The sequence below is a fragment of the Rhamphochromis longiceps genome, linkage group LG15 (assembly GCF_057381845.1).
Source record: "Rhamphochromis longiceps isolate RC_006_pf linkage group LG15, R_longiceps_female_GT1.1, whole genome shotgun sequence".
NCBI classification, from domain to species: Eukaryota; Metazoa; Chordata; class Actinopteri; order Cichliformes; family Cichlidae; genus Rhamphochromis; species Rhamphochromis longiceps.
The window spans coordinates 34,834,205-34,859,402 of NC_140571.1; the positions used below are offsets into that span (position 1 = coordinate 34,834,205).

The 25,198-nt window shown below is 42.4% G+C and overlaps 1 protein-coding gene and 1 long non-coding RNA gene across 3 annotated transcripts in view; both read left to right on the top strand.

The window, feature by feature from the left end:
• Nucleotides 1-21,486, top strand: part of LOC146653000 (uncharacterized) — a 197,819-nt gene extending 176,333 nt beyond the window's left edge. Inside the window, exon 10 of one of the 2 annotated variants that reach the window (XM_085381133.1) lies at nucleotides 21,242-21,486. The gene's annotated coding sequence lies outside the window, so the exon portion shown is untranslated. The remainder of the gene's footprint in view (nucleotides 1-21,241) is intronic. The other variant, XM_085381132.1, reaches the window with a different exon arrangement.
• The window catches only part of LOC146652998 (uncharacterized), a 242,880-nt gene that overhangs the window by 187,570 nt on the left and 30,112 nt on the right, over nucleotides 1-25,198 (top strand). The window lies entirely within an intron of this gene.

Below are 25,198 nucleotides of genomic sequence, written 5' to 3' on the forward strand. Positions count from 1 at the left end.
CATTGCTGCAATGGCATTGTTATGAAATCCAATAAGCATGTCCACAGACACATTGATTTTAGGAATTACTGAAACAGAAACCTGTAGGATGAAGCAAACGGTAGCTGGAAGTGACATTACAGAATTAAAGACAAAGCTGCTCAGATCCACTTTTCTCTTTTAAAGCTTGCACAGCTCTAATAAGATACAGTGCATGCTGTGGAGATAAATGAAGGAGAAGGGGAACAAAGCAGCTATAATATTGCACGGTGTATTTCTTGTTCTCTGACTGGGGCCACAGTACACTTTTTAGCCACATCTGAAATGAAGATGGCGCCGGTGAGGTCGGCTGCCGTCACGACTGCTCCGACCACTTTTTCTTTGTCTTTGTTTTTTAAGTTAGTTTTCAGCGTTTCTAAATCGGCAAAATCACCACCATTGGGTACATTAGGTATGACAGTGACACTCTTGTTTCTATTGGTATACAATGTACTCACAATTCGAAGTTTTTAACTCCGGATCCGAGCTGGCCGAGTGAGATCTCGAGGGAGAACAAAGGGAAGCGGCGGCGGCCTAGAGGGAAGCGAGCCGGCGTCAGGAACAGGCTGAGAGCTCGTGCACACCGCACACCTCTGCCTAGCATCCTGCTCGCCAACGTCCAGTCACTGGAGAACAAGCTTGACGACCTCAGGGCCAGGATAAAGTTCCAGAGAGACATTCGGGACTGCAATCTCCTCTGCTTCACCGAGACATGGCTGAACCCAGCGGTGCCGGACCACGCCATCCAGCCGGCCGAGTTCTTCTCGGTTCACCGCATGGACAGGACACGGGACTCGGGGAAGTCAAGGGGAGGCGGCGTGTGTTTAATGGTGAACAACAACTGGTGCAACAGTGCGAACGTTGTTCCTCTCACACACTCCTGCACACCAAATCTGGAACTACTGTCCATCATGTGTCGTCCTTTTTATCTACCTCGGGAATTTACATCGGTCATTGTAAGTGTCGTTTATATTCCACCACAAGCGGACACGGTCACCGCCTTATGCGAGCTGCATGAGGCACTCACACAGCACCAGACACAACACCGGGACGCTGCGCTTATTGTGACGGGGGACTTTAATAGCGCCAACCTCAAACGCGCAGCGCCGAACTTTTATCAACACATCACCTGCCCCACCAGGGGTGAAAGGACACTGGACCACTGCTACACTATGGTCAAGGACGGCTACAAGGCACAATCCCGCCCTCCGTTTGGCAAATCTGATCACGCCGCCATCTTCCTCATCCCAAAATACAAACAAAGGCTGAAACAGGAAGTTCCGGTTCAGAGGAAGGTCGCGCGCTGGACGGATCAATCGGTGGCCGCGTTACAGGACGCACTCGATGACGCAGACTGGGGCATGTTCAGAAACAGCTCCGATGATGATGTCAACGTGTTTACGGAAGCGGTTGTGGGATTCATCGGGAAACTAGCGGATGATACCGTGGAGACAAAGACTATCACAACGTTTCCCAACCAGAAGCCGTGGGTGGATAAAACCATCCGCAACGCTCTGAGATCCCGCACCGCTGCCTACAACATGGGACTCACAACGGGGGACATGGACCCGTACAAAGCCGCGTCATATAACGTGCGGAGGGCGGTGAAAGAGGCGAAGCAGCGCTACGGGAGGAAACTAGAGTCACAACTCCAACAGAGTGACTCTAGGAGCCTGTGGCGGGGACTAAGGACAATAACGGACTATAAAGCACCAACAACCGGTATGACGAACGCGGCCGTGACTCTGGCAGACGAGCTGAACACTTTCTATGCTCGCTTCGAGGCTGCAGCTAAGGTCTCCAACAATGCTAGTGTTAGCGGCGCTAACGGCTGCAGACAGGAAGATACTGCCAGCACCGGAAACGTGCTCGTCATCTCCGAGCATGAAGTAAGGAGAGCCTTCAAGAGAGTGAACACCAGGAAAGCAGCAGGACCAGACGGCATCCCAGGTCGTATCCTAAGAGACTGCGCATACCAGCTAGCTCCTGTGTTCACTGAGATATTCAACATCTCTTTATCTCAGTCGGTGATCCCCACATGCTTCAAAGAGTCCATCATTGTTCCTGTCCCGAAGAAACCCCACCCTGCTTCTCTCAATGACTATCGCCCTGTAGCCCTCACCTCAGTAGTGATGAAGTGCTTTGAACGCCTGGTCAGAGACTTCATCATTTCTTCACTACCAGACACACTGGACCCACTACAGTTCGCTTACCGTCCAAATCGTTCCACAGACGATGCCATCTCTCATCTCCTCCACACATCACTCACTCACTTGGACACTAGAAGGGGGAATTATGTTAAAATGCTCTTCATAGACTACAGCTCTGCATTTAACACCATAATTCCCTCCACACTCACCACCAAGCTGGAGCATCTGGGACTCAGCTCATCTATGTGTCAGTGGATCTCCAACTTCCTAACTGGCAGACCACAGGCAGTAAGGATGGGCGGACATGTCTCAGCCTCCACCACTCTCAGCACTGGAGCCCCCCAGGGGTGTGTTCTGAGCCCCCTGCTGTACTCTTTGTACACATATGACTGTGTGGCCACTACCAGCTCCACCACCATCATCAAGTTTGCTGACGACACCGTCGTGGTGGGCCTGATCTCTGATAACAACGAGACGGCCTACCTGAAGGAGATTAGGAATCTGGAGAACTGGTGCCAGAGGAACAACCTCCTTCTAAACGTCAGTAAGACAAAGGAGCTGATAGTGGACTTCAGCACTAAGCAGGAGAGGAACTACCAGACCCCTGTCATCAACGAGTGCCCAGTGGAGAGAGTGGACAGCTTCAAATACCTCGGAGTTCACATCACGCAGGACCTGTCATGGTCCTGTCACATCAACACCGTGGTGAAAAAGGCCCGACAGCGTCTCTACCACCTCAGACGCTTGAGAGACTTCCAACTGCCCTCCAAGGTGCTCAGGAACTTTTACTCGTGCACCATAGAGAGCATCCTGGCGGGAAACATCTTAACCTGGTTCGGGAACAGCACCATGCAGGACAGACGAGCTCTACAGAGGGTTGTGCGGTCAGCTGAGCGCACCATCCGCTCCGAGCTCCCTGACCTGCACTCAATCTACAGCAGGCGGTGCTGGACCAAGGCCAGGAAGATCGTGAAGGACCTCAGCCATCCCAACAACAGACTGTTCTCTCTGCTGAGGTCAGGAAAGCGATTCCGCTCCCTGAAGACCAACACAGAGAGACTGAGGAGGAGCTTCTTCCCGCAGGCGATACGGTCTCTCAATCACACCACCACACAGTACTAACCCACACATATGGTTCTTACACACACACTGGACTTTCTGGACATTGTTTTTGCACACATTGTTTTTTTGCACAACACTGGTCACTATATTCTTCATTTCCGGTTAATACTTGTACAGCTGCTGTTATTGTGTATATATTTATTTATATTTAGATTTCTTCATACATTCTTATATAGTTCTATATTGTGTATTTTGTTGTACAGTTATTTTATTTTCAACTTTAATTTATATATTTTATTTTATTCTTCCCAGTTAAATTTACCCTTCATTCTAATTTGTGTTGTACAGTTATTTCATTTTTAACCTTAATTTATATTTTATTCCTTCTTAGTTAAATTTACCCTTTTTAATTTTTCATATTTATTTCCTATCTTATTCATAGCCTTTTCCTTTTTTGTTTTCTTTAGGTCACGAGCAGTTGTCCAAGCATTTCACTACATATCGTACTGTGTATGACTGTGTACGTGACAAATAAAATTTGAATTTGAATTTGATTTGATTTGATGTAATAAATAATTGTCTACAGCAGCCTCCTCCATAATGTGTCTACTTTAAAAAATAAACTCATATATATTTTGTATAATTTTAGTCCATTTGTTTTTTTTTATTATTGTTAAACATAGAATGTGAAGAAGAAGCAGGTGAAGTAATCAAATAAAAAAGAAGCATTGGCACCTGAGATACTCTATTCCCAGGAGCTGTACAGAGCATTTTCCCCAGTCTAAAAATGGAAACATCCCGCAGACTCCTGGGAAGCACATGTGAAACTCATCCATCAGTTTTCTCTGGTGTATATAAATACCCAAGTGGAGCAGTCACACATAGGTTTGTCCTATAATGTGGGGCTCACAGATGGGAATGATTCAGGTAGGTGGTAAACTGCTGTGAGCAAAAATATCTCTCTGGTCTCTTTTCAGGCCTTTTTCTCCAAATAAAAGCAATCAGCAAAATATTAGGCTCACTGATCCACATTTAGGGAGTGGAAAGCTATCTCTGTCACGGGTCTGTGGTGGCAGACCCTGTATCTGTTTAAGACGACCCAAATGCATAGGCTTCAGGCAGGAATCCGTTTTTAACAAAAAACAAGCCGTTTATTGAAAGCTGAAAAAACATGAGAAACAAAGGCAAAATAACACCGAGATAAACAACCTAAAACCTAAACTGGGGAACAACTAAGCAAAACCTGAACACTAGGAAAATGGCAAAACTACTGAACATGAACACAGAGAGATGACCTGACAATGAACAAAGGGAAACTAAGGACTTATATACACAGAAGGGCAATGAGGAAAGTGGAAACAAAGCTGAAACAAATGAACATGATGCCACAGGTGAAGCAAAACTGGACAAACCAAACATGAAACATGAGACAACTATAAGAAAACAGGAAACACTGAGACATAGACTGCCACATGAGCTTGACACAGGAGGAAAGGTAGATGACAGAGAGAGGAAGAAACATGAGAAAGAGGATGTGAGAGCACAAGAGAGAGACACTGGATGTGCTGGAGAAACATGGAATAAACATGACAGACAGGGGTGACTTGGAATGACACACAGGAAGGGGAGACAAGATATCTTGACAAGACAACATGGAAACAGATATATAACTAAACATATCAGCCAAAAGATACTCAAAAATAGAAAATCAAAATATTACACAGAAAGGCATCACAAACCACCATTAATTCCAAAAGACTGGGTCAAATTACCCCAGACCATGACAATCTCCCAAAACGGCCTTTAAAGTCCACTACAAGAGGATGGATAACATTGGCAGGCATACTGTCCCGTTTAACATGCACATCAGGAAGGATGTTTTCTCTAAAGATTTGCTCTGTAAAAGTGACATTCTGAATTTATTTTATATTCAGTGGGATTTTGTAGCTGAATAAGAAAGACATTAGTGTTTCTCTATGAATGAGGAACCCAAACAATTTTAACAGTATACAGTAACAGTATTTAAGTTATCAGGAAACAACCTATAAGTTAATTTTGTCACATTTTTAGGATTAAAATGAGATGACTGTATTTAAAAAACAAAATGAAAAAAAAATCATAAACCCTAATAGCCAAGTTTTTTATCTTTTGGATTTCAAATTGACTTAATCATTAGCTGCAGATTCTATTATAGTGGGGTTAAAATGTGGCCATGGTGGTATAATAACATTTTGTCAAGGTAATAATATAGAAAGAGCAAGTTGCTATCAACTAATTATGTTTATCATTTTCTAATATGTTTGTAAAAGGCTTGTTGTTAAATCTGATGCTTTAATTTCAAAGGAACACTTGTCATTGTAGGGTGGTGGTTTTGAAGAAAATATACACAGCATAATGATAAAAGTAAATTCAGTTGTATTTAGTTAAATTTAATCTAAATTATATAATTTATATAACACCAAATCATGACAGCAGTTGCATCAAAGTGATATATATATTGTAAGTCAAAGACGCTATAATAACAGAAAGAAAACCACAACAAATGACCCCCTATGATTAGCCATCTGATGATGAGTTGGAAGTAAGGTGAAGGAGACAGGACTGTGCAAGAGAGCCAGAGATTAATAATAAGTAATAATGAAATGCAGAGTGGTGTATGAACACATAGTGATTGAAAAAGAAACACTAGGCCTATTGCAAGGCAACTAAGGGAGGATTCAGAGGTACCTGATCAGGAGCTAAATATAAACTTTATGAAACAGGAATGTTATAAGTCTGAAAATAGATAGGGATGTCCATCTCCTGAAACAAAACTTGGGGCTGTTTCTACAGAAGACGGGTTTGAAAGCTGAACGCTATGCCTCCTATTCGACTAGGAAACACAAGCCTGCAGACCAAGATATGGTACTATGAGGTCTATAAGCAAAAATAGGGTCTGCTTAATACAGGCTTTGTATGTGAGGAGAAGAATTTTACATTTCATTGTGACATTCAATCAATGAAGAGACGCCAATATGTAAAAAAAAAAAAAAAAAAAAAAAAAAAGCTCTCTCTTTCTAGTCCCGGTCAGTGCTCTAGCTTTTCATTGAGCTTTCAGAACAACCTGAGACTTGATTCTGACTGGAAGTACCATGAACTTGTTTTCAGCATCACTCTGAGACAGAATGTTTGTAATTTTAGCAATACCATACCATACCCAGCCTATTAAGAGATATAAAAACCAATAAAAGAGCTTTTAAAAGGATCCTAAAATGTACCGGTAGCCAATGAAGTGAAATTACAATGGAGGTAATTTCCTTAGACTTTTTTGTTCCAGTTAAAAGATAGATGAATCACTAACCCTACAATAAAGTTCATTGCAATAATCCAGCCTAGATGTAAGAAAGGCATGTACCAAAACTGGATCTTTCAAAAGGTCTGACCTGCTTTTCTTTTCTTTTTCTTTTTTTTTGCCTGTCCCATTTGGATCTTTTGTCAGGGTCCTGGGTCTCCTGACCCAGCGTTTTAGTTCATTGTGATTTTTGTATTATTGTACTTGGTGTGAGTTTCTATGGTTTCTAGTTTCGATCCCTTGCCCTTCATGTTTCTCTATGTCCCCTCTGTTCTGTGTAAGTCTGTGTCTGCATGTTTGAGTTCCCCTCTGTGTCTCTCGGTTCTTAGAGTCCTCTGCCTTATGGTTTATGTCTCTGTGTTTCTTAGTTGCTGTCTCCACTGTGTCAAGTTCGCGTCTCTGTGTGATCCTTCCTGTTTTACTTTGTAGGTCCGTGTCTTATGTGAATGTGTCCTGCTTTGCTTGTCTCGTCAGTTCTAATTTCCCCCAGCTGTGCCCTCCTTCTGTGTCTCATTCTCCTCGTTACTTCCCAGTGTATTTACACTGCAAAAAATGATTTTCAAGAAAGTAAAAAAAACCTTGTTTATGGACATTTTTTCTTATTTTTTGCCTAAAAAGAAAATATATTCTTAACAAGCAAGTTTTGGACAAGAAAATAAAGCTTATTCTAGGAAAATATGTCTAACTTTTCCTTAAAAGGATATTTCAGCTCATCTTGAGCTTTATTTACCAGTTACAAGGCATGACAATGGTTTGGTTGAATTTCCAGAATAAAAATAAGATTATTTTTCTCATTTCAAGAGTAAGGGCATTTAAACAGCTGCTCAGTTTAAGAAATGTATTTATTGACACTAAAGTTTAATATAATTGCTGTCAAGTTTGACACAATATGCAGTATATGAACAAAGGCAGGAACTAAAAGCACATGGTAAACATGAAATACAGGCCCATTTGAAAAACAGAAACAGCACAACTCATTCACTTTAGGCCATGTCAAACAGAATAATAGATCAGCATCAGTATATCTATACTATGGCAATGCTAAAATCGCATTCAACTGTCAGAATTTATAGGAAAACAACAACTTCATTTTAAAAATTGTCACAAAACTGTCCAAAACAATAACCTGAAAATACAGTTCATGCATGTAAAGCAGTGTACCTTTTATAAAACATATGTTGAGCTCACGTGTAGTCCAATTACATCACCCAGGTAATATTTCATGACCGCACATGTCATATCTTTGTGTGTGAAACTGTAATATGGAATGGAATCTCATATCATATCATTGTTGGCTGGCTTTCCACCACTGAATCAGTCCTGTATGCCCACATGTTACTCAGATTTCTGTTCACTGCTGATGAGGGTTCCCTCCTAGAACTGCAATTGAGATTGGTTGATTAATTGACTAGTTGCGGATAAGGAAATTAAATACAAGGTACACTGATAATTTCTAAAAAATTTTAATGTCAGAAATATACTGCATTTTATAATTTACTCTAAAATATGCATGTTTTCAAGCTGAGTTTAATAAATGGATATTCATTTAATGCTCATTGCTATTTGGCAGCTTAACTGTAGTTTAAAAGCCTTGGAAAATCCTCAAAAACCTAAAATGGGAAAGCTAAACTAAAGAACACAGGAAACATGGAAAATGTTGCAAAAACCTTACAACCTTGAACAAGGAACATAAGACATGAAAACATCAGGGAGGGAACACAGATGATAACACAGGAGAGAATACAGACGATCCGACAAAGAACACACTAAATATACACACACAAAAGGAAACGAGGAATTGGCAGACAGGCACGAAACACAGCTGACACTAATCAGATGAGAAGAGACCAGGAGGAAGCAAAACAGAATACACCGATGCAGGGCAGGGACTATCAAAGTAAAACAGGAATAAACACGAATATCGAACCAGGGACAATACACTGAAGACAAGGGAGGTACAGAGAACACCTAAACACTGGAAATAATTAACAAATAACTAGGAAACTAACTGACACAATGAATATTAATAAACACAAACAACCAAGGAGACTGCGGACCATGACAATCGGTTTATTTAAAACAAAAGTTTAAAAAAATACAAAATGTTGTTTTCTCTAGTAGAAGAAATTAAACACTATCAGAATATTCTTTATAAATAGATAGCATTGTTGTGGATTATAAGGAATAAGCATTAACATATCTACTGTTAAGCTGTAAAAACAAGTAGACATCTAACATGAATATTTTATATGATTATTTTCAAAGATATTAAAGTATATAGTCAGTCTCACCTTACAGATTTTTGTGTCCTAATCGATCCGCTGCATCGTCCATTGGCAAGGTGGTCGGAGTGTGTTCGAAGAATGTGATACCAAAATTAGCTGTAAACACGATATTCTTTGACACATCCATCTATGCCACAATCTTCACGGAAATCTGGACTATGGCTATGTGCAGAATTAATATGACTCAGTAGGGATTTGAGGGTCAGACCCACAAAAACGATGTAGATAACACAGCGCCAAATCATTTTGTTTTACTGGTCTGTGAACTACTTTTCCCATAAAGTCAAGATAACCAGGATTATTCCATTATGGGGTAGGAATGGCTATCCTAATTCAGTGCCTTATAACAGCTGTAGTAAGTAACAGCACCCACACGTCAGTATTTACAGAACATAATCTAACTAAATAGTCAAATATTTAAATATATATCATTTTATAGGTATAAAAGAGCGAACTAAACCATTTCCGTACACAACCCCATACTCCTGAGTTGGTACAGCCCACCTTCCCGCCTCTAGCTCCGTGCCTAAGCGGTTGGATTGCAGGATTTTGGGGTCTGGGTGTAGATGCCATACAGTTGGTACAGTGTGAAGAAATTAAGGCACGCTATGGAAAAACTGGACGAAATAACAATTGCCAACCTGAAAGGTATGTGACTGTTTTGTTTTTTCTATGTTTTGTGTTCTGGTATGTTGCATGTTAAGTCGCTAGCATGGCAGGCTATACCCGGTTGTTAGCTTAGCTTAGCTGTGCGGTTAGCTTAGTTGCATTAGCATTTTTAAATATGCTAGTGCAGAAAGTTATGAAAGAATTCATGTCCAGTTATTAGTTTCAGTGTCTGTGAATTTATTCAACAAGTGTGCAAAGTGCCATAAGTTAATGCCAGTTTTACAGAAATTGTGGGAGTTTCAAATTTCTATTAGTGAAGTTATTTCATTATATACTTTAGCCCAGGAAGCAAAAAAAAAAATACATTTATATGTATACATGCATTTAATTGATGTATCACAAATATATTACTTTTACCAGTCAATAGGAGGAAGGTAATTTAGAACCTGTGGAGCAGTGAGGAGGGAGAATAATGGAATAGAGTCATGGTTTTAAATGGTAAATATTAAATTATGTTTCCTATGTATCCTGTCTGTTACCCAAGCAAAGCTGTCAGCTGGCTTGCACATGAGGATAATGCAATGTAGTGATAATTGGAAACTCCTATTGCAGAAGCAAATGTTGGAGAAGACCTGCTCTCATCACTTTCACGAGATGACATCAAAGATCTGTTTCCTGGTCCTGAACATTGCCTCAGGCGTCGGGCTCTATGGCTTGCAGTGCACAAATGTGAAGAAGTAAGTTCTGTCCTATCGCTGTGTGACAAAACTGAGAACACACCAGCTTGTTTTATGCAGTTTCAAATAATTCCACCAATACTCACTTAACAGATAGACAGTAGAATCTTCTTTAGTTTTGATTTAAATCAAGTGGCCTACACATTTATTAAATATACATATTTTTTATTGTTCAACACTTTACTGATATTTTGTTGTACTATCTTTCATATTTAGAGACCTAAAGTTCTTGTGCAATTTTATGTGAAATTAGCCCTATGTACACTGTATTTTAGAACAAGACTGCTGCTGAAAAAACGCTAACAACTACTGGAGATGGTGACTTCTTCAGAGAGGAACCCAGCACTTACCTCCATCCAAAAACTTTGGATGGAGGTAATGCTACAGTATCTTGATTTGTCTACATTTATGCTTTGCAGATTACATTATTTGCAATGTTTAATGGTGTTGCCCTGTCTTATTTTTCTTTTTTCAAACCAGTGGAACATGCAGCAGCTGTGTTCAGAGCCCTTCCCATGCTTTTCCCTTCCAGCACAGTACCACCTAAGAAGCTGGGCATCTGTAGTGAGGCTTTTTTCCATGTCCTAAAGGTAAGGCTGCAATATTCTATGTGTATATATTGTTGAATTTTGCAGTTACTCATGTTTTCATTTTATATATTTTACTGTGGAGTCAGTCAAATATTCTTAAAGTTCAGATCCCCATAACATGTTGATGTTAATAAAACCTACAAAAAAAGTTGATCTATTTTAAACTGTAATGCAACTCAAAAATTGTGTTTCTTACAGTCTTGTTCTAATACTCTTTTTTTCTGTCATGTAGACTTCAGAAGACCCTGAAGGCTACCTGCGTCAGCGACCCCTGGCTTGTCCAGTTCTTCTTGTCTCTGAAGGCAACTGCATGATAGCTGTTGGAACCACACCGGTGAGCACTTTTGACCGGAAGGATCTTAATGAGGGACTGCTCTATCTGATGGCATATTACTATGCCCTCCACCTCACATATCCATAGTGCATTTCCACGCTGCTGTCTGTCTTGCAAACTGAAATACTCAAAGACTCCATCCATGACCGAGATTCAACCCCCTCTTACAAGAAGGCGCTTGGTGAGTGGAAGTCATTCATTGAGTGAGTCTCCCAGATGACAGACTCCATCTGCCTTGTTTATCAGACTCAGTGTTAGTCAGTGAGGTTGTTTTTTTTTCTATAGAAAAGTTGTTCAAATGTAAAACACATGTTTGTTTGTGTGGTCGTTAAACTTGTTCTTCTAAAATGTTATGTAATATAGGATTTGAAATAGTGATTGTTTTAAGCTTCAGCAAAATTTATTTTTGATACCAGCCATGAGTGTGTTATACTGTTATTATTCATTTTAAGAGTATCTGGAATATGCACTTCTTATATTGGCCATGTTACACAGTACCCTGCTGAAATGTATAATTTTAGGCATGATTCTCCTGGAACAGACCTCAGTGAGTTACTGACCCATTGCTGTGTCAATAAAAGCGCAAAATCTAAGAGTGCTTTTGCTGTCTTAATTTAAGATGAATTCCCTTATTTTTAGTAGCTTTTTGAAGAGATGGTGTCTTATTCTCAGGAATTTTTGCTGATTATTGTTCTCAGAGTCTAAACATAATTCTTATAGTTAGCTCAATCAAGAAAGAAACAATTCAGTTTTAAGAAAATTTGTCCTATAGTAAGGTGTTTTTTTTAATGTGAAAAATCTAAATTAAGGTGTAGAATCTTAAAGTAAGCAAATAATTCTTGAAAACAGCTTGTTCAAGAAAGCATAATACTCATTTTAGGTGCAGATTTTCTAAATATCAAAGTGTCTTTTACTTATAATAAGTCACATTTTCTTCAAATAAGCATACATTTTAGACAATTTTGTCTAGTTAAAAGGCATATGGCAGTTAGATTAATTTGCTAGTTTTAAGAATTCTAGTCAAGCAACTTTTGCTTACCCCATTGGCAGATTTTTTTGCTCAAAACAAGAAAAATTTGTCAGATTTAAGAATATTTGGCTTGTTTCAAGTATAGCTGTTTTTGCAGTGTAGTCCCTGTGTTTCTCTGAGTCAGTGTTGCGTCGTACCCTCAACAAGCTGTGTGTGTTTTGCCTCCGTGTTACCAGTGTTTTGTTTCCAGTTCCAGTTCAGTGTTTTCTGCTTCAGTGTTTTAGTCCACCAGCGTTTTTGTTTGTCTTTTGATGCCTTTAGTTAGTAAGAGGGTTTCCAGCAATGAAGCTGCGCTTTAAGTTGAACTTCTGTGTCTGAGTCCTGCATTTTGGATCCACCACTCCTGCTTGCACGCCTGCCACACAGCCAACCATGACATCTTTAGCCATCAGAATTGTTGTCTGAAGGCCAAGAAAGATGCCAAGCGGATTTACTTTACCAAGTGGATCATCATGGCCTTGCCATATTGGTCCATTTGATTGACCTTTATTATAATTATGTATTTATTTGATTTGATTTTTGGTTGTTACAGACAGGACAGACATGACTGGGGGATAGGACAGGGAGAAAGGATGAAAGAAAGAGGGAGAGAAAGAAAAATAGAGGGGAGAAGAGGTGGTGAGAAAGTGGGGAAGAGAAAAAAAAGAAAAACAAACAAAACACCTGGATCACCTGTATGGAGATAAAAAAAAAAAAAAACAAAACAGAAGAGAAAACAAACAAAAAAAAGCAACATAATAAATACAACACCATCACAATAAACTAGCTACCAGTAGATACTAAATATTACATGTTATTGTGCAGCACACAAGATCGACAGCGCACAATGTGCTTTGAGGTAGCAGCCAAGTAAGGCGTAGATTGTGTCTGTGAACACCCGTGTGTACACCTGTGTGCACACCTGTGTGGATCAGCACGCTTGTATTCAAAAGGTTTCTCCATGTAACGATCTGCTAGGGAGTGTGGGGAGCCATATCCCCATCCCCCAGGGGATGAAGTGGGGATGGAGGAGATCCAGGCCCCAGACATCCAGAGGCCCCAGAGTACGAGGACCCAAGGAGGACCACCAAAGGGGCAACCGTACCACCCTGCTGGGAAGAGCTGAAGAGAGCCCCAAACGAGAGGTCACTCAGCAGCCACGGAGCAGAGGTCAGAGGGGGTTGCAGTGACCTTCCCCCGGGCTCTGCCGGCAGTCAGCTGTGCCAGAGAGGACCGGGCCTCAGGCCCAGGCCTGAGGGCACCTCACCTCCCGGAATTGGCCCAGCCGGGCCACAGGCGCCAGGCCCCGCCAATCGGTACAAGCTGGTACATACATGAACGCCCAGCCCCAGACACCAAGAACCACCAACACACCAACGTCTGAGGGCATCAGCCACCAGCAGCCACCACCATGCCCCGGAGAGCCTGAGATGTTCCCAGAGACGTGGAGTCTAAGACCCAAGCTGACATATAGACATAAACGAACAGGCGCACGCAGACACAAATGTGCATTCCCACCCCCATATACACAAACAAATACTTGGCACTCAACCGACGTGGAGACAGATACAAATAGACACTCTACACACATTCACACTCCCCAAACATACTCTATATCCCAGGTCCAGGTACCCGTACCCAGACCCAGGAGATGTAACCCTTCTCTCTGGAGTGGAGGAAAGCAGACCGCCTCCTTATCTGCAGTAGCAGGGAGGCCCCACATCCCAGACCCCAATCTGACAGCCAGCACCTCCTCCCAGCCCCCCAGCCCCGACGGTTAACAGAATGGGGGTGAGTGAAGACCCCAAACCTCCATCCACCCGCTCATATGTAACGTTGCTGGGTGCTGTTCATTTAAAACACAGGAGTGCATGGTGCTTCCTGCCAGAGAGCAGCACGGCTCCTCCCGAAAACCCTTAGTGTCTATATGCATTTAAAATTGAGGGTACCAACGCCAGAGGTGGGTTTGAATACACAGACCATCCTCTGGACGCTGTATAACGTGCCCACCCCCAAGGCCCTATATGTATGTGTTATGAGAGTATGAGTAATGTGGTCGACTGGGATGCGGAAAAAAATTAAGGCACAGGCGCCAGAAGGGGACAGAGGGGGAGTGCCTCCCCTGGACCCTGGTGACACACCTGTGCCCCAAGCCCTGCGTGTGTGTGTGTGTGGGTGTGGTGGAGCGGGAAGAGGGAGGCAGCTGAGGATGGGGAGGGAAGAAAGGGAGGGGCAGGCCAGCTCCCCCGCTGACCTCAGTAGGCACCCCCACACTCTGGAGACCTCCTGCAAAGATGTAACAGCTTCCCCACCAGTTAGAGAGCCCTCCAGTTGGGCCGATACACGAGAGGTCCCCCTCACTGGGGCTGAGTCCCCATGCACCCACCCGCCCACAACCCCGGCGACACAACAACCAGGACCCAAGCCTCCAAGGCCCAGCCAGCCCGGGGGCGCAGCACTCCCAGACCACCAAGCCTCCACGCCTGTCCCAGACCCACCCAGGGGCAGCCAGGCTACCAGGCCAGTAACCAACGTCCGCCAGCACAGACCCTCCCCCATCTCCGCTGTACGCAGACACAAGGAAAGAGCCACCAGAGCCCCTAACCAGGTCATGGCCACAACCCCCGGGTTAGGCCCTCCAGGGTAAATGTCCCTAGGGAATCCCCAGACGCCCTAAGGCCGTCCCTACCCCCATATCAACCACAATAGCGAAGGCAGAAACAAACCATGACCCCCCCACCCTCACTAGGTGATGAAGCCGATGAAAGGAGCCCAGAGGGATTGATCAAATGTGATGGAAGAGGCTTTAAGTGCGCATGCGCATGCGCCAACCAGCGTGCAGCCTGTTACAGTCGCTCCTGCTTTTCTCTTAGTTTAGCTCTTTTTTCTTACGTATTCTTTTTTTTTCTGACTTGTATTTTCCTCCGTTTTCTATCTCTTACTCAATCATGTGGATTGAGAGAGTTTTTGTTCTTCTGGTGGCCGTGGAACTGTTACTTTTATCATGGAACGGGACCGCGGCACATCTCCTACACGCACGGACTGTTTACTCCAGAGATCAGCTGATCGCCCTGATGCCGGCCGGCTCGCTGGCCAGGCCCGCAGAAGTGCCCGCAGAAGTACCAGCTGAAATTTGGAGGAAAACACATCGGGGATGCAGAGGTCAAGGACAGAAGAGAAGAAAAAAGGTGACGGTGAGACAGCGGAGGCTCGAAGCGAGGAGGAGGTTTAAACCGTGTCTGCCGTCTATCGTGATGGGAAATGTGCGATCGTTGGCAAGTAAAATCGACGAGCTCTCAGCACTGGTACGGAGTCAGAGGGAATACAGAGAGTGTAGCCTGATGTGTTTCACCGAATCATGGCTGCACCAGGTCATTCCCGATGAGAATGCTTCCGTGGAAGGCTTCCACACTGTTCGGGCGGACAGGGACAGCATCGCTAGCGGTAAGCGTAAAGGAGGTGGGCTTGCTGTTTTAGTTAACAACCGGTGGTGTAACCCTGCCAACATAACAATCAAAGAAAGGATTTGTTGCCCGGACACTGAACTGTGTGCTGTTGGACTCAGGCCGTATTATTTACCCAGGGAATTCTCTCACGTCATCTTGGTGGCTGTTTATGTTCCCCCCTCTGCTAACCCCACAGCTGCATGTGACACTATCCACTCTGCCATAGCTCGGCTACAGACTCAGCACCCGAGTGCCTTTATTGTGATCTCGGGTGACTTCAACCATGTATCACTGGACAATACACTATCAACATTCAAACAATATGTGGACTGTCCCACCAGGGGAGAGAAAACTTTAGACTTACTGTATGCTAACGTCAAGGATGCATACAGCTCCTCCTCCCTCCCCCCACTTGGTAGGTCAGATCATAACCTGATTCACCTCACCCCCCGCTATGTGCCAATTGTGAGGAGGGAACCTGTGACCACCAGGACTGTTAGGAGGTGGTCAGAGGAGGCAATAGCGGAACTACAGGGCTGTTTCGAGGTGACCGACTGGGAAACACTCTGTGAGCCTCACGCCGAGGACATCAATGGGCTTACTGAGTGTATCACAGACTACATAACTTTCTGCACCGACTCCATTGTTCCAGCTCAGACTGTTCATTGTTACCCAAATAACAAGCCGTGGGTGACTAAGGACATCAAAGCCCTCCTCAACAACAAGAAGAGGGCTTTCAGAGGGGGCAACAAAGAGGAGGTGAGGAAGGTCCAGGTGTTACTAAAGGACAAGATCAGAGAGGCTAAGGACAATTACAGGAGGAAGCTGGAGTGGAAACTCCAGCAGAACAGCATGAGAGAGGTGTGGAGGGGCATGAAGACCATCACTGGATTCAGGCCAACCAACAGCAGGGGAGCTGAGGGAGGTGAGAATAGAGCCGACGAGTTGAATCTGTTTTTCAATAGATTCGACACCACAGTGTCTGCTCCCACCCCCACAACCTCACCTGCAGTCAGCCTGGAATCCAGAGCCACACCACTGTGCCAGCCTCTCTCTTCACATGTTGCCTCCTGTGAGATTCCTGACACCCCTCCCCCACCCATCACCTTCACTCAATACCAGGTTGAGATGCAAATGAGGAGACTTCACTCAGGCAAGTCTGCTGGACCAGACGGAGTGAGTCCCCTTGTCCTCAAGGCCTGTGCCCCCCAGCTGTGTGGAGTCTTTCATAAACTGTTTATGCTGAGTCTGAGTCTGCAGAGGGTCCCGGTGATGTGGAAGACATCATGCCTCGTCCCTGTACCAAAGACGCCTCGTCCCAGTGGCCCCCAGGATTACAGGCCCGTGGCACTGACCTCCCACATCATGAAGACCCTGGAAAGGCTCATCCTGGACCAGCTGCGACCCATAGTAAGACCACATCTGGATCCCCTTCAGTTCGCTTATCAGCCTCGTCTCGGAACAGAGGACGCCATCATCTACCTGCTCAATCGTGTCTACACCCATCTGGACCAGCCGGCGAGCACTGTGAGGGTCATGTTTTTTGACTTTTCCAGTGCTTTCAACACCATCAGGCCGACCCTCCTGGGTGATAAGCTAACAGCGATGCAGGTGGATGCTTCTCTGGTGTCCTGGATTGTTGATTACCTGACAGGAAGACCACAATATGTACGTCTCCCACAGTGTGTGTCTGACAAGGTGATTAGCAACACAGGGGCACCACAGGGGACTGTCCTCTCCCCCTTCCTCTTCACCCTCTACACCACAGATTTCAGCCACTGCACAGAGACCTGCCATCTTCAGAAGTTTTCTGATGACTCTGCGGTGGTTGGATGCATCAGCAGGGATGATGAGACAGAGTACCGGGCTGTGGTCGACTCCTTTGTCACGTGGTGTGAGCAGAATCATCTGCAGCTCAACGTGGCAAAGACCAAGGAACTGATCGTGGACTTCAGGAAGACCAGGAAACACTTGACCCCTGTTTCAATCCAGGGGGTCAGTGTTGACATTGTGGAGGACTATAAATACCTTGGAGTACACATTGACAATAAACTGGACTGGGCTAAAAACACCACAGCACTTTACAGGAAGGGCCAGAGTCGTCTCTATTTTTTGAGGCGACTGAGGTCCTTCAACATCTGCCAGAAAATGCTGAGGATTTTCTATGAGTCTGTGGTGGCCAGTGCGATCCTCTATGCTGTTGCATGCTGGGGGAGCAGGCTGAGGGTCGCAGATGCTAACAGACTTAATAAACTGATCCGTAAGGCCAGCAATGTTGTGGGGATGGAGCTGGACTCCCTCAAGGTGGTGTCGGAGAGGCGGATGCTGTCCAAGATAAAGACAATGTTGGATAACACCTCCCACCCACTCCATGACATGTTGGTCAGTCACAGTCACAGGAGCTCGTTCAGTGAGAGACTGAGATTACTGAAAAGCACCACTGAACGACACAGGAAATCATTCCTGCCTGTGGCCATCTCCCTGTACAACGCATCCACTTAACACACTGTTTGCTGCTACAGCTACACATGTTTCTTTTCCAAATATTTATTTATAAGTGACTTATGTATGTATGTATGTATATATATGTATATATTGTACTATTCTTAGTTAGCGTATTGTCTGTCTTGTCTTAATGTTGGTTTAAAATGGAGCACTGTAACAAAAAATAATTTCCCCCAGGGATCAATAAAGTATTCTGATTCTGATTCTGATTCTGATTTTATCAAGACTAATGTGATCTATTAGATGGTTTTTATATTGGTTAGAATTAAGATTATTTTTATTTTTCCAGTTAATGAGGACTGTTTTCTTGGCAATGCATAGGGCCGTAAAAACAATGTGGGCTGTGTTTTTTTTTCTGTAGTGACCTCATCCAAGTTGCCCAGCAAGCACACTAAAGGGGAGGCTGGAATGTTACATTTCAGACACTTTGATAAACAAACAACCTTTATTTGTCACATACATAATTATACAGAGTACAACATGTAGTGAAATTCTTGTGTCCGAGCTGCAGACAGGCTGCCAACATAGCCCAGGGGGTCTAGCCAGGAACCTTACTGGATACCGGGTGGGAATTGAATCTGTGACTCCCACTCCAAAGGTGTGTAGTCTTACCACTACACTATTCAGCTGCAAGTCTTCACATATCTTGCGCCAAAACTTCTGAACTGGTGGCAAGAACCAAAGAGCGTGGATATAATTGTCCGGTGTATTTGCTTGACAGTGTGAGCAGTTGTTGGAAGACGTATAGCCCATCTTGAACATCCTATGACCTATGACCAGTATAGTGCACTCTATGTAATATCTTGTATTGTATTAATTGCAAACTGGGATTTCTGATCCATTGAAAGGTTTTTAAGCATATCTGAGACCAAAGGTTTTGGTCTAAGCTGATCGATAAATCCGCTTCCCATTTTGCAATAGGAAGGGATATTGATTCATCTATTTTAGAAAGTGTTCTGTATATTTTAGACAATAATTTGGGGGAGTTTAGATTAAAATATTGTACCACACTTAGTGGTGTTTGTAATTCAGCAACACTGGGATTAAATTTCTTTTTTACTATGGATTTAATTTGTTGATATTCCAAAAATCTTTTCTTGTTGATCCCATATTGTATAACTAGTCTGTCAAATGAAATAAAGTCTGTTCCTTCCAATATATGTTCCAAGTATTTAATTCCTTTATAACAATAAAATAATCTTTAAGGAGCTTGGAAAGAAAAGCGACTGGACTTATTTAAATTTCTTGAAAATGTTTTTACCTCTTCTTCAGTTCTGAAACCAAATGGTGGAGAGTTCCAGGTATTTAAGCCCTAGTGGGAGTTGTTCCTTAAGACATTCCTTGATCCACAATTGATCATGTGTCTCATCACATGAGCCAAGGCATGAGGGGGGGTCATTATCAGTAGAGATTTTGGATGAAACCATTGTGAGGCCTTGCATCACCCTATCATATGACCTATTAAGATCACCTGACACAAGATTTGAGTGGGTGTTATGTCGCCTGGGAAAGGATCTCAAAACTGCATTGTAGGTGGCAGACAGTTGGTGTCATAAGCAGAGATGGGCAGTAACGCATTACTTGTAATGCATTACTGTAATCCGATTACTTTTTTCAAGTAACGAGTAAAGTAAGGGATTACTATTGCAAAAACGGTAATTAGATTACCGTTACTTTCCCGTAGGAACGCTGCGTTACTGCGTTACTAAAACCGTGATTTTTTTGCGAGAATGTCTCATGACAGTGACGTAAGCGAGTGCAACGTTTGTGACAACAGCTGTGTGCAGAGCAACAAGGGATCATATATCGAGTGCGGGAGAGAGTATGAGCGTGCAGCGTTTAAAGCGTGGAAGTACTGACCTTATTTTGAGTTTGATTCCATAAAAAGTGACAAAAACATTAGTGTCCGTTGTGCGTGGGAAGAAAACTTCTTTTTACAGCGAAAAAACCCCCTAAACTTCCAAGCAAGCACTGGGAGTGCGCTACGACGTAATGGGAAATTCACAGAGAAACTCTCGGATTCTTCTACTGACCGCCGCGGCACACCTGCACCAGGGTAAACCTCCGCCTACCCCTACTCCTGCTTTACAGGTGAAAATAGAGCAAAAGGACCGCTAGTCTTTGACTTTATTTATTTTCTGCTGTGTTTTACTTGCATCTGAAAGAGTGAGTGTAAACACAAAAAATACATATATATATATATTTTATATGCTGGGATGTGGAGAAAATAGGTTTAAATATTAAACAAATTTCTTCCAGTCAGAGAATGTTGCATATGATTACATTTTTTGCTTGATGCATTGTGAGGAGAAACCTATTAGGAGGCAAAGAAACACACTCAGAGACTTTACATGTACATGGACGATGCCCCTTCACAGAGGGAATCGCACCGGGGCTCTCAGTACGTTCTTTATTTATACTCAAACAAGCTTTCACAGTAATAGGTGTGGCATGTGTAGAACTCAAATAACATCTCCTTAAAAGGAGAGACCGTTAGCTTATCTGTTGAAACAGGAGGTAGCTTGATATATATAGAACTCAATAACATCTCCTTAAAAGGAGAGACCGTTAGCTTATCTGTTGAAACAGGTGGTAGCTTTTTGGCTGTCAAGCACATTTTTTCTGCACACAATGTCTCACTCCCTTTTCCTGCAATTGTCCAATTCACAAGCTCTTCTTCCTTTAAATGAAGCTACAAATAAACATAACACAAAACTCAAAATCTTTCAACATTCCCTCCTGTTGGTAGCGAATTCAAAAGATACAGCAGATACATCAATGTGTTTCAGACAGTCATAAAGTCGTCATAAAATGTGTATCATTCAAACATAATCATTCATCACATTAGTTTCATACTCATCGTCTTCTCCTTCTTCCTCGTCTGGCACAGTGACATATGCAGCAACAGATTGGGATATCATTTGATAGGTTTGTAGCTTGAACTTATTCGCTGGAGCGTTGAAGACAATATAATTACACAGCAAGCAAGACACGAAGTAGGCAAAGTTCTTCATGTTTCTTGTGCACGGGAGAGAACCGGACAAACGCCGTTCCTTCGCTTGACCCCAGTTGCTCTCGTCCGTTCCCCCGTAACACTGCTCTTTTATTGAGGTTACATGAATATGCATAGGTTCATTAACATATGACGTCTACATACAAACAAAGAGTACCGTGTGTGTGTGTGTGTGTGTGTGTGTGTGTGTGGTCAGAGTGTGACCCCATAAATAACTTCCCTAAACCTGCTGGTCTGGAAGTCCAACAGTTCATCTAAACAAAAGGCACTTAGCCTAAAACAAATATAGCCACGTTTATCCTACCATAAAACAATAAGATAAGGTACGACCTCTTCCCATGCTCCCAGGATGTAGGTGTGCATTCTAGTGTGGAATACACACCAAGCCTTTGTAGCCTGCTAAAGATCACACAGCCTATCACTACACAATTGATTATACACCTCTAAGCATATATGGTTAAATATTTCTAAGCATAAATGACAATCAACAATACAAAACCTAACATCATTCTTGATACCATTCCTCTCACACAGGGAATAATTCATGTAGTAAAGATACAAAACATGATAAGTATTATGCCAATAAACATCAAAACCTTAAACATCAGCATTTTACATGAGCTGCTCATAAGCCAATCCCACCAATTACTTTGTGAATTTGCCCAATCGGTTACCTGTGCCTGTTGAATGTTTCTAAGTAATTGTAGAGCATTTGTCATATTGTCAGAATGCACATTGTCTGGAATATATGTGCAACAAGTTGTATTAAACAAAACACACAGTCCACCCTTTTCTGCCAAGATCATGTCCATGGCAACTCGGTGTTGCATAACAGTTATTCTTATGGCATCAATTTCCAGATTTTGCTCTTTGTTGATGCTGGTCGATGCATTTAAAAACAGCCCAAAACGATAGTCCAATAGTCAGGGGGTCGCTGTGGTTTAGGACAATTCCTGAATATTGATAACCTAGACTGGCAAAACTTGCTGCGCATGTCACTTGGGTCATGTTCATAGGTCTGCCATATAATGTAGCATGCTGTATTGTAGCAGGCATGTGTGAGCATATATAACAATCTTTGCCTTCTGTGCGATTATATATGTATCTATACCAGGCGTTGTTCATCCAGGGATGGATGTGCTCCTGTGTCACTTCGACCAGGTGTGAGTTGTCATGTGTCCATTCCCTTCTATGCAAGTTGACTTCTTGATCCATTAAGTGCATCAGGGTCCATGCTATAAGCAGCAGGGCCAAAGTGGTAAGCAGAATAATCTTCATGATGACTAGACACACCGATTTGCTCTGGTGAGTAGACTACAGGCGAGAAGTAGAAGGCGGGATATACCCAATCAGCCCTCTCTTCACCTTGTAGATCACCAAAGACTCGGGGTGGTGGTATCTTTAGGTTGTGCTGTCACTCACTTCCACCTTTTTGCAATGGCTCTGGTGGATCCAAGAGGGCCTCTCAGCGATTTTGCAAGCTGTTGGTGTCGTTAGGAGTACTTGGTATGAACCTGATCGCCTGGTTGTAATCTGCAAAAGACTGGAGAAGCGTCGCACGGCAGTTCAAAACAATATCCCTATTTTCTATTAGTTTTGCCATCCATTCTACTAAAGTCGTCTCTCTAACAGATTTATCTATTGGTTCACTTGCATCAATTCATGCATCTTTTCACTGAGATCTGTTTCTTCTCTGTTTCTTTTCAGTATTTTCCTTTTAGATTAAGTCCCAGCCTGGCAAAATATCATATTCAGTGCCTTTAAACAGTTATGTCACACTGTTCTTACCAGCCTGCTGTTAATTCTTCAAGTCCACGGTGTTCTGTTGGTCTTCATCAGGAGATTGACTGTCCTTTGAGCTTCTTCTCAGGATCGGGACAAGTGGGAGGTCAAGCTGTAAAATTTTAAGCCAAACTCTGGCCTGTTTTCTCCCAATTATGTTAATCTATGGTTTGAGAAAAGTCCACCTTTATTTATTTGTGACCTGTATTGACACACTAAACCATACCATTAATATCATTTTCATTTCTTTTCTTAAAACCTCCATTTGCTTCATCTGGCTAGTCTGTTTCTTCTGTTTTTCTCTCTGGGTGCTCACTTGACAGTGAGTCTCCTTTTATGGGCATGCAAAGTTCCTGTCACACACACACTTCCTGTTACTCTCTTTTGTGTTTCTACAGGCTAATCAAAATCATTTTGTATTTACAATCTACAAACCCTCTGTAATTCTACTAACTTTTGATCTAAAATGTAGCATCATGCACACAAGATAAATCTCTGGCCAGTTTGAAAACACATCTATAATCACTAAGACATATTTTGATCCTTGACATTCATTCAATTCAATAAAATCCATGTGGATGGTGTGGAATGGATGAGGTGGTGTGGGGAACTGGCCTCTCTTAGGTCTTAACTTTCCTTGTGAGTTGTGTTTTTGACAGAATAGGCATGTTCTTACAAATTTTTTTTTTTGCTGAAGTTTCAAAATTTATAGTGTAAAAGTGTGTATTGATTATCTATACATCCTTCCTGTTGACACATGTGTTTCTCCATGTGTCACTACAGCCGCTGTCTTGTGTAATGACTCTGGTAATATTGGTTTACCTTCACAAGTCATTAATTCGTCTTTCAGTTGTGCTCCACATTTCAGCCACTTGTTCTCTTCAGTGGTTGTTGCAGCTTTTGTTCAGTTTTTAGTACGTCAAGTGGTATTTGTGCACAGTGTTCGGATGTTAGAAGCATTGTTGTTTGTTGTGCAGCCTGTTTTGCTGTTTAATCTACAAAGTTATTTCCTTTTATGACAATAGAGTTGTCTTTTTAATGTGCTGCACATTTGCAAAGCACCAATTGTTTTGGCAGGGTGATCACTTCCAATAAGATTTTTAATAAGCTGCCGCGTTGCACTGGGTTACCCGTAGAGGTAACCATACCACTGTTATGCCAAATTTTTGCAAAGTGGTGCACTGCTGAAAAAACAAACTGGCTGTAAGTGTATATATTTATATTTTGGCCTGCGTACAATTCACATGCACATATGACTGCATATGTGCAGCTGACTTTTTTACTGCCTCTGCTGCGGCTGCACAGGCTTGCACATACAGGCAGGCCTGACGCAACAGAGTCTAATTTACACGAGTCTAAATTTCACCAGGGATGCTAACAGGCGTTATTTTTCTCCAAATGCCTGTGTTATCACAGCTTTCATATAACCTGCTCCTCCATCTACACGTAAGTAGAAAGGCTTATTAGTTATTATTATAGGTGTGCTCTATATTTCAGTAATGTTTTATCTAGGATGAATGACAGGTTTTCAAGCAGGTCAAGTGCCTCTATGCACTTAATTAGTTTAGATATTTTCTTTATTTTCTTCATCTCATATTTCATTTTACTGAGTTTGAGCAAACCTTAAGCTTGATGCAGACTACTTCATAACAATCGTCCACCTCACATCATAACTGACTAAGATGCTTCTTATTATTAATATTAATATTATGTCATTATTAATATTATCATCTTTTTCTTTCTATATCATAACAATAGTATATTACAATATTTTATTAGTGTATATCACTATACTACTACTGAGCCAATTTAATAGTTAGGATCATCTTACTCAGCAAACAGATAATTTAGAATTCATCCAATCTGTACAAATTTGCTTTTTCTCTGAACAGGTTTGTGCCTACATTTTTAAACTGGTCTTCTGTTTGCCTCATCTCAGATCCAACCTTCGGCCACATTCGTTCTCTCTGTTGCATGGCGAACCAAGCAGTTTATTATAATATATTATTTATATTTATTTTGTATCCATCAAGGGCTTCGGGTGATCTGCAGTTTCACCACTTCCCAAGCTGGAGACATTTACCTTTTCACACACTTTCCTTGGCTGAACAATGACAAAGCCTTAATGTACCTTATGCATCTCTCTATTTTATTTAATAGGTTTTCATGCGAATTATTCCCTTTTATTCTTTCTATACATTTTGGGCATGGTCGTCATGCCAACTATGTTTCATTGTTAATATCAGTTTACAGGTTGTTATCTTTGCTATTATTAGTTTCAATACGTTAAAAATAAGTTCTAATGTAATTTTGCCTTTGTTTATTTT